The following is an 18247-nucleotide window of genomic DNA, read 5'->3' on the forward strand; positions in this document are numbered from 1 at the left end:
CGATAAAAGTGATGACTGATTTATTCTTCGGGTCAGAACGATTACACTATACCAGATTTATAAAATTTTTTATACTTTGCGACGTTTGCACACTAAAAGCAATATTTTACAAAAATTAATTTCTTTTTGCATCACCATATTCTGAGAGCTGTAACTTTTTTAATTTTTTTGTTCAAAAGAGCTTTTAGGGCTTATTCCTTCACATATGACTTTTGTTGGCTTTTTATTCAATTTTTGTGTTTTCAGTAAGACTAAAAAACATTTTTGGAGTGATTTTTCCCACAGTTTTTTTTTTTTTTTAATTTACGGTGTTTACGTAACAGCATTATATTTTCTTTATAATAACCTACACCTTAGGTTAGACATTTACTACAAGAACAGCCCCTTTAAAAGGGCTTTCCACTAAATTTGACAACCACTATTCATTCCATTTGTTGAAGCATAACCACATACACCCTTTGTAATAAAATGATGCCCCACTTCAATCCATAAAAGGGATGTCAACAACTCCTTCTCATTCCCCTTATTTGCCCCAGAAAAATAAATAAAGCTATACTCCCCTCCGGTACGGCTTTGGTTCCAGCGATGTCTAAAGCTGCGTTCCATGAGGCCCCTTGACCAAACAGCGCCCAGTGTCTCTCTCTCCGCCTTCAGACATTTGAGCAGGATGTGAGCGCTACACTGAGTTTCTGCCGAAATGTCCAAAGGTGGGCATAAGAAACCGGCGCTGATTGCTTTTGGGGCTCGTGTGTCATAACAATGTCACAGATGTCCCTGGAACGCAGTTTTATACATCGCTGGAACCGAGGCTGCACTGGAGGGGTGTATAGCTTTCTTTATTTTTCTGTAGCAAACAAGGGGAATGAGAAGGGGTTATCCAAGTAGTGGACTTACCTTTTATGGACTGGAGTGGGGCATCATTTTATTACAAAGAGTGTATGTGGTTATGCTTCAAGGAGGTGCCATTTTACAGTAATGGTGCATATTAATATACTACTATGTAAGGACTCACACACACACACACACAACACCCCTTGCATGAAAATGATGCCCACTCCAGGAACACAATCACATATCCTTGATGGTAACAAAAGCACATACTATATTTTTTGTTTTATAAGATGTGCCGGATTATAAGACGCACCCCAAATTTAGAAATAAAAAAAAGGTAAAAAAATGGGGTCCGTCTTATACTCCATTGTTGTCTTACTGGAGAGGGAGCAGAGTCACAGGAGGCAGGCACGGCGGTGGGAACGGTGTGGCGGTGCTGGCAGCGGAAGCTGTGCTGGCAGCGGAAGCTGTGCTGGCTGTGTGGAGCAGGCTGGTGCGGCGGGTGTCCCAGATGCTCTGTCAGCGGTGCGGGCTTCAAAGAAATAGTCTCCGGAGCAGATTGAGCTCTCAGTGCAATGACAAGATCTTGAGCTAAGGGCTCCATCTACACACGCGCCGCCCCGGACACCATCATTTGAACCCAGAGCATCTGGGACATCAGCCATACCGCCCTGCTCCACACAGCCACCGCTGACTGCAAAGACAGATATCCAGCCGGCCGGACTCCAGCACAGAGAGGCAGGCAGCTGGCCTCCCCCAGAGAGAGGCAGCCAGTCGCCCGCAGAGAGAGGCAGCCGGTCGCCCGCAGAGAGAGGCAGCCGGTCGCCCGCAGAGAGAGGCAGCCGGTCGCCCGCAGAGAGAGGCAGCCGGTCGCCCGCAGAGAGGGGCAGCCGATCGCCCGCAGAGAGGGACAGCCAATCGCCCGCAGAGAGGGACAGCCAATCGCCCACAGAGAGGGGCAGCCGGTCGCCCGCGCAGAGAGGCAGCCTGTCGCCCGCAGAGAGGGGCAGCCGGTCGCCCGCGCAGAGAGGCAGCCAATCGCCCGCAGAGAGGGACAGCCAATCGCCCGCAGAGAGGGGCAGCTGGTCGCCCGCGCAGAGAGGCAGCCGGTCGCCCGCAGAGAGAGGCAGCCGGTCGCCCGCAGAGAGAGGCAGCCGGTCGCCCGCAGAGAGGGGCAGCCAATCGCCCGCAGAGAGGGACAGCCAATCGCCCGCAGAGAGGGGCAGCTGGTCGCCCGCGCAGAGAGGCAGCCGGTCGCCCGCAGAGAGAGGCAGCCTGTCACCCGCAGAGAGGGGCAGCCGGTCGCCCGCACAGAGAGGCAGTCGGCTGCCCGCCCGCACAGGCAAGCGGCCGGCACTCGCACAGAGAGGCAGGCGGCCGCCCGCACAGACAAGCAGCCGGCGCCCGCACAGAGAGGCAAGCGGCCGCACGCACAGACAAGCGTCTGGTGCCCGCACCGAGAGGCAGGCAGCCGCCCGCATAGAGAGGCAGGTGGCCGCCCGCACAGAGAGGCAGGCGGCCGCCCGTCCGCACAGACAAGCAGCCGGCGCCCGCAAAGAGAGGCAGGCAGCCGGCTGGCCACCCGCACAGACAAGCAGCCGGCGCCCGCAAAGAGAGGCAGGCACCCAGCCACCCGCACAGAGAGGCAGGCGCCCGGCCGCCAGCACAGAGAGGCAGGAAATTAACTTCTTACCTCTCTGCGGCGCCCCCCTTGAAGCATGGCTGTCGGCGGCCGCACAAGTCGCACATGCCTAAAGCCGGCCATGTCTGAGTTGTGTTACGCCCACGGTTAAGGAGGCCGGCATTCAGTTGTGATGAGCCCTGAGCCACGCTGTGTTTCTAAAGGCGGCGGGTTTTAGTGGACGAGAGCACCCACTGAGCCCCGTGTCCACACAGCGCCATCTTGTGACTGTAACCAGGCCACCACTAGGAATTTCAGAGCCCCATACTGGCAAAATTATATATATATATATATATATATATATATATATATATATATATATATATATATATATATATAGATATATATACAGTCATGGTCAAAAGTGTTAGCACCCTTGAAGTTGTTTCCCTAAGAAAATTACACACAGACTGTGTACACAGACAGACAGACTGTGTACACAGACAGACAGACTGTGTACACAGACAGACAGACTGTGTACACAGACACAGTATACACAGACAGACACAGTATACACAGACAGACTGTATACACAGATAGTATACATAGACAGACAGCTACATATTGCACACTATACAGGACACACATATCTTATACATAACACGTACAGGCAGCACATAACACATACAGACAGCACATAACACATACAGGCAGCACATAACACATACAGGCAGCACATAACACATGATTCACATTATACTCACCTGCCCGTGATGCTAATCAGCGCCCTCCCACGCATCTAGCTGAGGCAAGGCAGGGGTTGGGTTCGGCAGGCCCCCCCAGTCTGAGATCAGCTGACCCTGGCGGGGATCAGCCCCCCCCCCCGGGCTGAGATCACAGCCGGCCCCCCCAGGCTGAAATCAGCGGGCGACCGGGCGAGACACCTCACTACCTCATCCCCCTCCCCGTCTGAGATGAGCGGGTGGGCTACCTCACCCCCCCCCCGGCCTGAGATGAGTGGGTGGGCTGCCTCACCAACCCCCCAGTCTCAGATAAGCAGGCCTCCCCGGGCTCAGATAAGCGGGATCCCCCGGGCTGAGATGAGCGGGCGGGCCACCTCACCACCTCACACCCCCCCGGCGAATGTCTTCAGCTCACAGCGCTTACCTGTCTCCGCTGGCTGCCGCGTCCTCCCCACCTCTGCCGCTGTTACTTGCAGGAGTGTAATGAGGTCACAGAGTGATGACCTCACCACACTGCTGCAAGACCCAGCGATGACGCGCCCTGCTCTGCTCCAATGGCTCTGCTTCCACTCCACCACATGGCTAATTTGCATGCTCCGCCTCATCGCAGGCAAATTAGTCATGTCAGGAAGTGAAGCGACACCGCTGGGCCTCACTGCTGCTGCTGTGACTGGGGCCTGGTGAAGAGAAGGGGCCTGTTCTGCCGGGGCTTAATAAAGATAAGTATTTACCCCGGGCCTGGCCGGGCCCCCTCTCTTCACCGGGCCCCCTACACCAGGCACAGTAGTAATGCCCTGATGGTGGCCCTGACCGTAACTTCTGCTTGGCTGGAAGTTAGAAGTTACATCCCAGGTGCTCAGTGCATCTCTATGAGAGCAAGAATGAGGCACTCATAGACTTGTATTGAGTTGTGACCTCTGCTGTCAAAAACACTGGAGTCGTCGACAGATCACAAATTGCTGGAGACCGACAGGAGTGGTGGCAGTAGAAGAGCCTCTACGGGGTGAGGATGACCGGTGGACATAGATGTAAAACACCACTGCAGCGGGGAAATAAAAAACTAAACGCTGGAGGGGCACACCTCCCAACTTTTGAAGAAAAGAAAGAGGGACAAAGTCTGCAGTGCATGCAGTGTGCCACGGATATTTTTGACCATGCTCTAGCCACACCCCTAGTCACACCCATTTGGCAGTAAGGGTCATTCAGCAGATGTCCCGGACTGTTTATTCATATTCATAGCAGCCAGAATTTTATTATATTTATATGTGTCACTATATGACATATTGCTTATTTGTGCCTATAAAGCCGTATTCACACGTTGCATAAATTCTGTTTCTTTTTTTTTCTCTGCCGCTGTCTGCACCAAACTACATAATCCATTTTTGATGCATTTTTTATGCCTTTTCTCCATTATTTAATGTATTTTTGGTTTAGATGTGAATCTGCGTTTTTAAGTGTTTTTATTGTACTGAGAAGCTTTTTCCTGCATTTTTTTAGCTCCAGAGAAAAAAAAAGCACCAAAACCGCAGAGTTCAGCTGTGTCTTTTCATGGAATCACATCCACTTTGCTTGGATAATTAAACACAGCAGAATTTATGTGCAAAAAAACAGAAGAAAACAAATGCAGCATTTACATTACATGTGAACATGGACTAAATGTCCAAACAGAGTAGATGAGACGTCATGAAATCTCCATCTTCGGAGAAATACGCTGCTGAACTGTGCGGATTTGGTGGGTTTTTTTCTCTTTAAGCTTCAGGATTCACGTCTGCACCAAACATGTATCAAATAAGGAGGACAATGCATAAAAAATACCGCAAACACGCAATAATCAGAGAAGATTGTTATTGCGCTCATGATGCGGACACCTGTAGAAAAAATGCAGCATTTACGCTTCATGTGAACACGGCCTCAATAATACATTTTTATTATATTTCTATGGGTTTTAATAAAGAAAAATAATAAATTGCAGCATTTTTTTACATCATTTACCGATCCCCTTAAATAATCTGATCTCTGTGTTGTTCAGGTCGTTACGATTACAGGGATACCAAATATATCTATGTTATTTGCTGATTTGTGACCTTTATTATTTTATAAAAAAAAAGTAATAAAATGACATTATTCTAATTTTTATTATTAATTTTATTAGAAGAGAAAAAAAAATTATTTTCCTCTCCCTCTAGAATACAAGAGATAGAGATGCTGGTCTGTACAATGGAGCTCTGTGTCCTGTGTAATCTGCTGTGTAAGGCCGGGGCCACACGGGGCACTACTGCGATGCTCGCATGACACTCGGCTCGCACTGGCAGCACAGCAGGAGCCGAGTGTCATGCTAGTATCCTTGCGATTGCGGTCCGACTGTGCGAGCGGACCTCAGCTGCGGGGGGCGGGCCGGCTCTCAGGAGGGGCGGGCCAATGCTGCGGAGGGGCGGGCAGGCACGGAGGAGAGGAGGGAGGGATTTATCTCCCTCTCTCCTCCATAGCCGGCTATTGCGATTCTCGCTCTGCACGCACGGTACACCGGTGTACCGCGAGTGCAGTGTGATTTTTCTCTCACCCTATTCACTTAAATGGGTGCAAGAGAAAAGAGTCTCGCATTACAGTCGCAGCATGTTGCGATTGTTTTCTCGGTCCGATTAGGGCTGAGAAAATAACCGCTCATGTGCGCTGACACACAGGCTAAAATTGGTCCGAGTGGAATGCGATGTTTTATCGCATTCCACTCGCACCAATTTTCTCGCCATGTGGCTTAGGCCTAAGAGGCAGCATTGTAGGTTCATCTACAGAAATTCCTCCCTCTGACATCATCATTCCTAGTGGCTCAACAGCTAGAAAAGCTAGGAGGGCTGCGGGACGCATGTTTGAAAGTTGCAGGTTTAAATCCAAGATTGTGAAAATAAAGAAAATGTTTTTATATATTTATTTGTATTTTTTTTTCCTCATTTCTTTATAATAATTTTTGGGGAAAAAATGAATCTGACTCTTTCCTTCACCACAAAGAGATGCAGTATTTACCTATCTATCATGTATCTATTATCTATCTATCTATCTATCAAGTACAGGATGTGTATTGGGTAACCATCGCGACCAATGCCGGAGCTTCCGCTTTCAGCACTTCAGCAGCAGACGTCATACGCAGGAGCTGCTTGCCTCTGATTGGCTGCTTTTGAGAAGCGGCTGACAGCGGAAGTTCCTCCATCGTCGTGATGGTTACTGGATATACATACTGTACCTGCGGACTACAAGAACCAGGAGGCCGGCGAGGGAACGGAAGGTAGGGTGAGCATAATATGTGTGTTTGTGTGTGTTTGTGCATGTTTGTGTGTGTTTGTGCAGACTGCAAGAATGGGTCAGAGCGCGGTTAAAGTACGGAACTGGAAGTTTGTGCAGTGAGTATTTGCTTGTACAGCATAGATTGCTCGTAAACTGAGTGACAAATTTACAGCAAGCTTTGCTAATACTCGCACACCAAGTAACTCGTAAACTGAGGTTCCACTGTATATCTATCCCTCTATCTATTATCTATCTATTATCTACAGTGCTAGCCAAAAGTATTGGCACCCCTGCAATTCTGTCAGATAATACTCAGTTCCTTCTTGAAAATGATTGCATCAACAAATTCTTTGGTATTATTATCTTCATTTATTTTGCTTGCAATGAAAAAACACAAAAGAGAAAAACAAAAATCAAATTATTGATCATTTCACACAAAACCCTAAAAACGGGCCAGAGAAAAGTATTGGCACCCTTAGCCTAATATTTGGTTGCACAATCTTTAGCCAAAATAACTGCGAACAACCACTTCCGGTAACCATCAATGAGTTTCTTAAAATGCTCTCCTGGAATTTTAGACCATTCTTCTTTGGCAAACTGCTCTAGGTCCCTGAGATTTGAAGGGTGCCTTCTTCAAACTGCCATTTTGAGATCTCTCCACAGGTGTTCTATGGGATTCAGGTCTGGAGTCATTGCTGGCCACTTTAGTAGTCTCCAGTGCTTTCTATCAAACCATTTTCTAGTGCTTTTTGAAGTGTGTTTTGGGTCATTGTCCTGCTGGAAGACCCATGACCTCTGAGGGAGACCCAGCTTTCTCACATTGGGCCCTACATTATGCTGCAAAATTTGTTGGTAGTCTTCAGACTTCATAATGCCATGCACACGGTCAAGCAGTCCAGTGCCAGAGGCAACTCTATGTTGATGGCTTTTCCCAAAAAGCTCTACTTTTGTCTCATCTGACCAGAGAACATTCTTCCAAAATGTTTTAGGCTCTCTCGGGTAAGTTTTGGCAAACTCCAGCCTGGCTTTTTTATGTCTCGGGGTAAGAAGTGGGGTCTTCCTGGGTATCCTACCATACAGTCCCTTTTCATTCAGACGCCGACGGATAGTACGGGTTGACACTGTTGTACCCTCGGACTGCAGGGCAGCTTGAACTTATTTGGATGTTAGTCGAGGTTCTTTATCCACCATCCCCACAATCTTGCGCTGAAATCTCTCGTCAATTTTTCTTTTCCTTCCACATCTAGGGAGGTTAGTCACAGTGCCATGGGCTTTAAACTTCTTGATGACACTGCGCACCGTAGACACAGGAAATGTCAGGTCTTTGGAGATGGACTTGTAGCCTTGAGATTGCTCATGCTTCCTCACAATTTGAATTCTCAAGTCCTCACAGTTCTTTGGTCTTCTTTATTTTCTCCATGCTCAATGTGGTACACACAAGGACACAGGACAGAGGTTGAGTCAACTTTAATCCATGTCAACTGGCTGCAAGTGTGATTTAGTTATTGCCAACACCTGTTAGGTGCCACAGGTAAGTTACAGGTGCTGTTAATTACACAAATTAGCATCACATGATTTTTCAAACAGTGCCAATACTTTTGTCCACCCCTTTCTTTTGTTTGGTGTGGAATTATATCCAATTTGACTTTAGGACAATTTTTTTTTTTTCATTGAAGACAAATTAAATGAAGATAATAATACCAAAGAATTTGTGATTGCAATCATTTTCAAGAAGAAACTGAGTATTATCTGACAGAATTGCAGGGGTGCCAATACTTTTGGCCAGCACTGTATCTATCTATTGTCACGCTCTCCGGTCCCGGTGGCACGCTCCCCGGTTCCCGTGCCCCGCTCATCGGTTCCCGTGCCCCGCTCTCCGGTCCCCGACGGCGCCCCCTGTTCACCGCTCCGGTTCCTGCTTCCTCTCCCTCGCCTGCGCCCTCCATGTGTCCTGCTCCCCGCTCCCATCGCCCCTCTGCGACGCAGGACACACAGCCGGGCACTCCTGCTTCTTCTGCACCGCTTTCTGCTCTGGCTTCTGGCACACGGGCCTCGCGCATGCGCATTAGGGCGCGCGCGCGGTCATTGACCCTCTCTTAAACGGCCAGCGTCCTGAAACAAGATATTGCATAGGCAGGTACAGGATATAAGAGGATTCTCCTTCCTGGTGGGTGGGGCCTGTTCTACGTGTTTAGTAAGCTAGGAGTTCAGGTCCCCCTATTGCTTTGTGTAGTATTAATCCCTGTATGTCTCTCAGAGCCTGTCCTGCCACGCCAGCCGGTCCTGACCACGTCTACTCCAGTACTCCTGTCGGTGACTGTCGGCTGATGTTCCACCACCTCTTCAGTTCCGCCAGTCTCCAGTCCCTGGCTCCGTTTGGTAACCTGCCATCTCGCTCAGCTGGTTCCGGATTCCGCCTGACCTTACATCCCGGCCTCGGATCCTGAGCCTCGTCACCCGGACTACCGTCTAGAACTCTGTGTTCCCAGGGACATCTACTTCCCAGCTCTCTATACGGACTGTCCTGCTACCAGGAGTGCTTCGGCTGCCGTGCATCAAGGCCCTCTGGCGGGGTAACCTGCCTGGCTGCCTCACCAGGGGAATCCGGTGTACGGTCCAGTGTTTCCACCACCCGGACTTAACATCTATATATCTATCTATCAATCATATATCTATTTATCTACCTATCATGTACGTATCTATCTATTATTAATAATGTATCTATTTAGCCATGTATCTATCTATTCCTCTATATATCTATCATATATCTATTTATCCATGTATCTATCTATCATGTATCTATCTATCTACAGTTAGGTCCAGAAATATTTGGACAGTGACACAATTTTCGCGAGTTGGGCTCTGCATGCCACCACATTGGATTTGAAATGAAATCTCTACAACAGAATTCAAGTGCAGATTGTAACGTTTAATTTGAAGGTTTGAACAAAAATATCTGATAGAAATTGTAGGAATTGTAGACATTTCTTTACAAACACTCCACATTTTAGGAGGTCAAAAGTAATTGGACAAATAAACCAAACCCAAACAAAATATTTTTATTTTCAATATTTTGTTGCGAATCCTTTGGAGGCAATCACTGCCTTAAGTCTGGAACCCATGGACATCACCAAACACTGGGTTTCCTCCTTCTTAATGCTTTGCCAGGCCTTCAGGTCTTGCTTGTTTGTGGGTCTTTCCGTCTTAAGTCTGTATTTGAGCAAGTGAAATGCATGCTCAATTGGGTTAAGATCTGGTGATTGACTTGGCCATTGCAGAATGTTCCACTTTTTTGCACTCATGAACTCCTGGGTAGCTTTGGCTGTATGCTTGGGGTCATTATCCATCTGTACTATGAAGCGCCGTTCGATCAACTTTGCGGCATTTGGCTGAATCTGGGCTGAAAGTATATCCCGGTATACTTCAGAATCCATCCGGCTACTCTTGTCTGCTGTTATGTCATCAATAAACACAAGTGACCCAGTGCCATTGAAAGCCATGCATGCCCATGCCATCACGTTGCCTCCACCATGTTTTACAGAGGATGTGGTGTGCCTTGGATCATGTGCCGTTCCCTTTCTTCTCCAAACTTTTTTCTTCCCATCATTCTGGTACAGGTTGATCTTTGTCTCATCTGTCGATAGAATACTTTTCCAGAACTGAGCTGGCTTCATGAGGTGTTTTTCAGCAAATTTAACTCTGGCCTGTCTATTTTTGGAATTGATGAATGGTTTGCATCTAGATGTGAACCCTTTGTATTTACTTTCATGGCGTCTTCTCTTTACTGTTGACTTAGAGACAGATACACCTACTTCACTGAGAGTGTTCTGGACTTCAGTTGATGTTGTGAACGGGTTCTTCTTCACCAAAGAAAGTATGCGGCGATCATCCACCACTGTTGTCATCCGTGGACGCCCAGGCCTTTTTGAGTTCCCAAGCTCACCAGTCAATTCCTTTTTTCTCAGAATGTACCCGACTGTAGATTTTGCTACTCCAAGCATGTCTGCTATCTCTCTGATGGATTTTTTCTTTTTTTTCAGCCTCAGGATGTTCTGCTTCACCTCAATTGAGAGTTCCTTAGACTGCATGTTGTCTGGTCACAGCAACAGCTTCCAAATGCAAAACCACACACCTGTAATCAACCCCAACTACTTCATTGATTACAGGTTAATGAGGGAGACGCCTTCAGAGTTAATTGCAGCCCTTAGAGTCCCTTGTCCAATTACTTTTGGTCCCTTGAAAAAGAGGAGGCTATGCATTACAGAGCTATGATTCCTAAACGCTTTCTCCGATTTGGATGTGAAAACTCTCATATTGCAGCTGGGAGTGTGCACTTTCAGCCCATATTATATATATAATTGTATTTCTGAACATGTTTTTGTAAACAGCTAAAATAACAAAACTTGTGTCACTGTCCAAATATTTCTGGACCTAACTGTATGTATCTATTATATATCTATCCCTCTGTCTATTATCTATCCCTCCATCTATACCTCTATCTATCTATCCATGTATCTATTATATATCTATCCCTCTGTCTATTATCTATCCCTCCATCTGTACCTCTATCTATCTATCTATCGATCTATCTATCCATATATCTATGATATATAGATGCCTCTGTCTATTATCTATCCCTTCATCTATACCTCTATCTATCTATCGATCCATGCATCTATTGTACAGTACAGACCAAATGTTGGGACACACCTTCTCATCTCTAGAACAACTATTAAGAGGAGACTTTGTACAGCAGGCCTTCATGGTAAAATAGCTGCTAGGAAACCACTGCTAAGGACAGGCAACAAGCAGAAGAGACTTGTTTGGGCTAAAGAACACAAGGAATGGACATTCTGTGCTTGGGTCTGATGAGTCCAAATTTGAGATCTTTGGATCTAACCACTGCGTCTTTGTAGAAAAGGTGAACGGATTGACTCTACATGGCTGGTTCCCAACGTGAAGCATGGGGGAGGAGGTGTGACGGTGTGGGGGTGCTTTGCTGGTGACACTGTTGGGGACTTATTCAAAATTGAAGGCATACTAAACCAGCATGGCTACCACAGCATCTTGCAGCGGCATGCTATTCCATCCGGTTTGCGTTTAGTTGGACCTTCATTTATTTTTCAACAGGACAATGACCCCAAACACACCTCCAGGCTGTGTAAGGGCTATATGACTAAGAAGGAGAGTGATGGGGTGCTACGCCAGATGACCTGGCCTCCACAGTCACCAGAGCTGAACCCAATTGAGATGGTTTGGGGTGAGCTGGACCGCAGAGTGAAGGCAAAAGGGCCAACAAGTGCTAAACATCTCTGGGAACTCCTTCAAGACTGTTGGAAAACCATTTCCCGGTGACTACCTCTTGAAGCTCATCAAGAGAATGCCAAGAGTGTGCAAACCAGTAATCAAAGCAAAAGGTGGCTACTTAGAAGAACCTAGGCTATAAGACATATTTTTAGTTGTTTCACACTTTTTTAAGTATTTCATTCCACATGTGTTAATTCATAGTTTTGATGCCATCAATGTGAATCTACAATTTTCAGTCATGTAAATAAAGAAAACTCTTGAATGAGAAGGGTGTCCAAACTTTTGGTCTGTACAGTGTATATATATATATATATATATATATATATATATATATATATATATATGAAAAAAGAATGGATGGACCTTTCCAATGGCTAAACAAATTACAGCAAGCATGTAGAAGGATATACTGTATATATCAATTTGTGCCAGTTGGTATGCACAGAGAATATATAAAGAGCATGTTCTAATTTAATAAAGTAAAGAACATAACTCAGTAGTAGTCCTGAACATTTTCCAGAGTGGGCTCAGCATAGTTTTGAAAGGTATTAATATGCACTAATTATGTGAGTCCATTGTTCATTTCACTTATCCTAAAATGTGAAGTAGTTTGAAGAAGTCTGGAAACATTATGAAAAGCATGTTATGTGCATATACATGTCTATATTTCTGCTAATTGCTGAGATTTTACTCATCTTTCAGCACCTGGTCTCTAATGTAAAGAGGTATACATAGCGTCTCTTAGTGTTTATGTTGTTACAATGATTTTATTGGTCTTCTTATGTAAAAATAACCTGTTATCAGGATTTTATACCCCACCTAATGCTGAATAAATCTGTACCTTTCCTATAGAAATCCAATAGTTTTGATGCCTTCAATGTGAATCTACAATTTTCAGAGTCATGAAAATAAAGAAAACTCTTTGAATGAGAAAGTGTGTCCAAACTTTTGGTCTGTACTGTATATCTAGCCCTCTGTCTATTATCTATCTATCTATCTATCTATCTATCTACCATGTATCTATCATGTATCATCTATCTATCCTTTTATCTATCCATCCATGTATCTATCCATGCATGTACAGTGCCTTGCGAAGTACAGTCATGGACAAAAGTTTTGAGAATGACACCAAAATTATATTTTCACATGATCTGTTGCCCTCTGGTTTTTAATGGTGTTTGTCTGATGTTTACATCACATACAGAAATATAATTGCAATCATATTATGAGTACCAAAAGGTTATATTGACAGTTAGGGCGGCTTTGCACGTTGCGATATTGCACGTGCGATGTCGATGGGGTCAAATCGAAAGTGACGCACATCCGGCGTCGCAGTCGATATCGCAACGTGTAAAACCTTTTTGATACGATGAACGAGCGCAAAAGCGTCGTTATCGTATCATCGCTGCAGCCTCCGACATTTCCATAATGCCGATGGTGCGACAGGTCCGGCTGCAATGAGAAGGACGGAGGTGGGCGGGATGTTTACATCCTGCTCATCTCCGCCCCTCCGCTTCAATTGGCCGCCTGCCGTGTGACGTCACTGTGACGCCGCACAACCCGCCCCCTAAGGAAGGAGGCGGGTCGTCGGCCAGAGGGACGTCGCACGGCAGGTATGTGCGTGTAAAGCTGCCGTAGTGATAATAATCGCTACGGCAGCTTTCACTAGATATCGCACGTGCGACGGGGGCGGGACTATCGCTGCAGCATCAGTAACACATTGTTACCGATGTCGCAACGTGCAAAGCCCGCCTTAGAATGAGTTAATGCAGCAAGTCAATATTTGCAGTGTTGACCCTTCTTCTTCAGGACCTCTGCAATTCTCCCTGGCATGCTCTCAATCAACATCTGGACCAAATCCTGACTGATAGCTGTCCATTCTTGCATAAGCAATGCTTGCATTTTGCCAGAATTTGTTGTTTTTTGTTTGTCCACCCGTCTCTTGATGATTGCCCACAAGTTCTCAATGAGATTAAGATCTGGGGAGTTTCCAGGCCATGGACCCAAAATCTCTATGTTTTGTTCCATGAGCCATTTAGTGATCACCTTTGCTTTATGGCAAGGTGCTCCATCATGCTGGAAAAGGCATTGTTGGGCGCCAAACTGCTCTTGGACAGTTGGGAGAAGTTGCTCTTGGAGGACATTCTGGTACCATTCTTTATTCATGGCTGTGTTTTTAGGCAAGACTGTGAGTGAGCCGATTCCCTTGGCTGAGAAGCAACCCCACACATGAATCGTTTCAGGATGCTTAACAGTTGGCAAGAGACAAGACTGGTGTTAGCGCTCACCTCTTCTTCTCCTAATAAGCTTTTTTCCAGATGTCCCAAACAATCGAAAAGGGGATTCATCTGAGACAATGACTTTACCCCAGTTCTCAGCAGTCCACTCCCTGTACCTTTTGCAGAATATCAGTCGGTCCCTGATGTTTTTTCTGGAGAGAAGTGGCTTCTTTGCTGCCCTCCTTGAAACCAGGCCTTGCTCAAAGAGTCTCCGCCTCACAGTGCAGCGCAGAAGCACTCACAGCAGCCTGCTGCCATTGCTGAGCTAGCTCGGCTCTGCTGGAAGTCCGATTGCGCAGCTGAAACAGTTTTAAGATACGGTCCTGGCGTTTGCTGGTCCTTCTTGGGCGCCCAGGAGCCTTTTTGGCAACATTGGAAGCTCTCTCCTTGAAGTTCTTGATGACGCGATAAATTGTTGACTGAGGTGCAATCTTTGTAGCTGCGATACTCTTCCCTGTTAGGCCATTTTTGTGCAGAGCAATGATGGCTGCACGTGTTTCTTTAGCAATAAACATGGTTAACTGAAGAGAAACAATGATACCAAGCACCAGCCTCCTTTTAAAGTGTCCAGTGGTGTCATTCTTACTTAATCATGACTGATTGATCGCCAGCCCTGTCCTCATCAACTCCCACACCTGTGTTAATGGAACAATCACTAAACAATGTTAGCTGCTCCTTTTAAGGCAGGAATGCAATGATGTTGAAATGTGTTTTGGGGGTTAAAGTTCATTTTCTTAGCCAATATTGACTTTGCAAGTAATTGCTGTTAAGCTGATCACTCTTTATGACATTCTGGAGTATATGCAAATTGCCATTAAAAAACTTAAGCAGTAGACTTTGTAAAAATTAATATTTGTAGCATTCTCAAAACTTTTGGCCATGACTGTATTTGGCCCCTTGAATTTTTCAACCTTTTCCCACATTTCAGGCTTTAAACATAAAGATAAAAATTTTAATGTTATGGTGAAGAATCAACAACAAGTGGGACACAATTGTAAAGTTGAACGAAATTTATTGCTTATTTTAAACTTTTATAAAAAATAATAAACTGAAAATTGAGGCGTGCAATATTAGGCTGCTTTTACATCTGCGTTTTTTTAACGGACGTAAAAAAATCAGCAAACAAATGTGACTGGATCCTTGACAAATGCGATGTAATCTCTCTTTCTCTCTCTGTCTCCCATTCTAACCCCTGGACACGTTTATTTGTGAACCATTCCATTGTAGATGTTTCTTTATGTTTTGGATCATTGTCTTGTTGAAAGACAAATCTCCGTCCCGGTCTCAGGTTTTTTGCAAACTCCAACAGGTTTTTTTCAAGAATGGTCCTGTACGAGCTCCATTCATCTTCCCATCAATTGTAACCATCATCCCTGTCCCTGCTGAAGAAAAGCAGGCCCAAACCATGATGCTGCCACCACCATGTTTGACAGTGGGGATGGTGTGTTCAGGGTGATGAGCTGTGTTGCTTTTACGCCAAACATACTGTTTGGAATTGTGTCCAAAAAGTTCGATTTTGGTTTCATCTGACCAGAGCACCTTCTTCCACATATTTGGTGTGTCTTCCAGGTGGCTTGTGGCAAACTTTAAACGACACTTTTTATGGATATCTTTGCGAAATGGCTTTCTCCTTGCCACTCTTCCATAAAGGCCAGATTTGTGCAGTGTACGACTGATTGTTGTCCTATGGACAGACTCCGCCACCTCGGCTATAGATCTCTGAAGTTCATCCAGAGTGATCATGGGCCTCTTGGCTGCATCTCTGATCAGTCTTCTCCTTGTTTGAGATGAAAGTTTGGATGGACGGCCAGGTCTTGGTAAATTTGCAGTGGTATGATACTCCTTCCATGTCAATATGATCGCTTGCACAGTGCTTCTTGGGATTTTTAAAGTTGTGGAAATATTTTTGTAACTAAATTCGGCTTTAAACTTCTCCACAACAGTATCACGGACCTGCCTCTTGTGTTCCTTGGTCTTCATGATGCTCTCTGCGCTTTAAACAGAACACTGAGACTATCACAGAGCAGGTGCATTTATACGGAGACTAGATTACACACAGGTGGCTTATATTTATCATCATCAGTCATTTAGGACAGCATTGGGTCATTCAGAGATCCTCAATGAACTTCTGGAGTGAGTTTACTGCACTGAAAGTAAAGGGGCCTAATAATATTGCACGCCCCACTTTTCAGTTTATTGTTTTTTACAAAAGTTTAAAATAAGCAACAAATTTCGTTCAACTTCACAATTGTGTCTCACTTGTTGTTGATTCTTCACCATAACATTAACATGTTTATCTTTATGTTTGAAGCCTGAAATGTGGGAAAAGGTTGAAAAATTCAAGGGAGCCGAATACTTTTGCAAGGCACTCTATCTATCTACATGGTGCAGCATTATTAGGCAAGTTGTATTTTAAACGATTTTTTTTTTTCCAAACATTTTTATTGATTTTCCAAATTTTATAAAAACCATAACAAAATGAGTATGATTAAAGGGAAGGACAATCAATTGACAGAGTATGGTATAGAAGAAGAAAAAAAAGGGGTACAACCCCCTCTTGCTAGTCCAGATTATTCTTCCATAAAAAATGACATATAATGAAACCGAACTAGAAAGTCAAAATAAACCACATGTAATATAGTCCCTTAAACCCCTGTGTCATTCTCTAGTAGTTCCAAAATCAATGATGTGTCTTACTTCCTTGACGTCTCGCCTCCTCCTTCCTCTCGAGCCCCCGCTAAATGAGCCTCAGGTTGCCCAAGCTATCCTGGATTTCATTCAGGAGATACCACTCTGTGTGTATGAAAGGTGTCAGCAAGTTATTTATTTCTACCCGTGTGAAGTGGTGTTCAATAAAATTTTTCCATCTCCCAAAGAACGTGGCTGTCTTTGATCCTTAAGGCTGCTTTACACCAGACAATCTATCGTGCGATAGATCGTCGGGGTCACGGTTTTTGTGACGCACATCCGGCATCGCTGGCGATGCCGGCCTGTGTGACACCTCCTAGCGACGCAGTATCGCTCACAAATCGTGAGTCGGGTACTGCTCGCTAGGTTCCATAATATCGTTTGATTTAGTTGACCATCGTTTCCGTGGTAGCACACGCCGCTCCGTGTGACACCACGGGAACGATGAGCAGCTCACCTGCCTCCCGCGGCCGCCGCCGGCTCTATGTGGAAGGAAGGAGGTGGGCGGGATGTTTACGTCCCGCTCATCTCCGCCCCTCCGCTTCTATTGGCCGGCGGCCGTGTGACGTCGCTGTGACGCCGAACGTCCCTCCCACTCCAGGAAGTGGACGTTCGCCGCCCACAGCGAGGTCGCACGAGAGGTAAGTATGTGTGACGGGGGTTACTAACTTTGTGCGACACGGGCAGCGATTTGCCCGTGACGCAAAAAGGCCGGGGGCGGGTACGATCGATTGTGAAATCACACAATCGGTCGTACCGTGTAAAGCAGCCTTTATCCCTTTCCGCTTCCAATTTTTCCAACTTCAGAAGAGCATGCAATTCCCCAATAACCTCCTTTGTAGATGGACCCTCCCTCTGTATCCAGTGTCTAAAGATACACCTTTTAGCTATCATGGCCAAGTCATGTATGATTGCAAATGTCCTTTTATCCCGAGTATTTGATCCCCCTTTGACTCCACCCTCAAAGAAATGGAAAATCCACACCATTAATTCTGGTCTGCAATATATCCCCCATGTTGTTTGGGCCAACATTCTTACTCGATTCCAGAACCTCTGCAATTCCTTACATTCCCAGAGTCCATGTAGCATATCTGTTTTCTCTGCTTGACATTTTGGACAACGTGCATCTCTACCCGGAATATTGAAACCTACAATAGCCCTATGTAAAATCCTAAACTGGGTGTCTCTCCAACCCTCGTTGGTGATATGTTTCCGCATTTGGACCCACCTTTTCAATATATTTCCCACCACTTCTTGACCTTTCAGTTGTTTCTCCCATGCTAATAAGGTACGACTATCCTCCCGAGATATTAATACCTGCCTAAGTGTTCGGTAAATTTGGGATACATTTACATTTGTAACCTCACATTCCAGGAGCTCATCAATCGGGCTTTTGTTCAGTTACCTTCCAATCTCGCCAAGATCTCTGATTACTCCAAACTTCAATTGTTCATACTGGATAATGTGAATGTTATTGAGGTCATATTTATCGAGCACTTCCC

This window comes from Anomaloglossus baeobatrachus, chromosome 4 (genome assembly GCF_048569485.1).
Source record: "Anomaloglossus baeobatrachus isolate aAnoBae1 chromosome 4, aAnoBae1.hap1, whole genome shotgun sequence".
Classification (NCBI taxonomy): Eukaryota; Metazoa; Chordata; class Amphibia; order Anura; family Aromobatidae; genus Anomaloglossus; species Anomaloglossus baeobatrachus.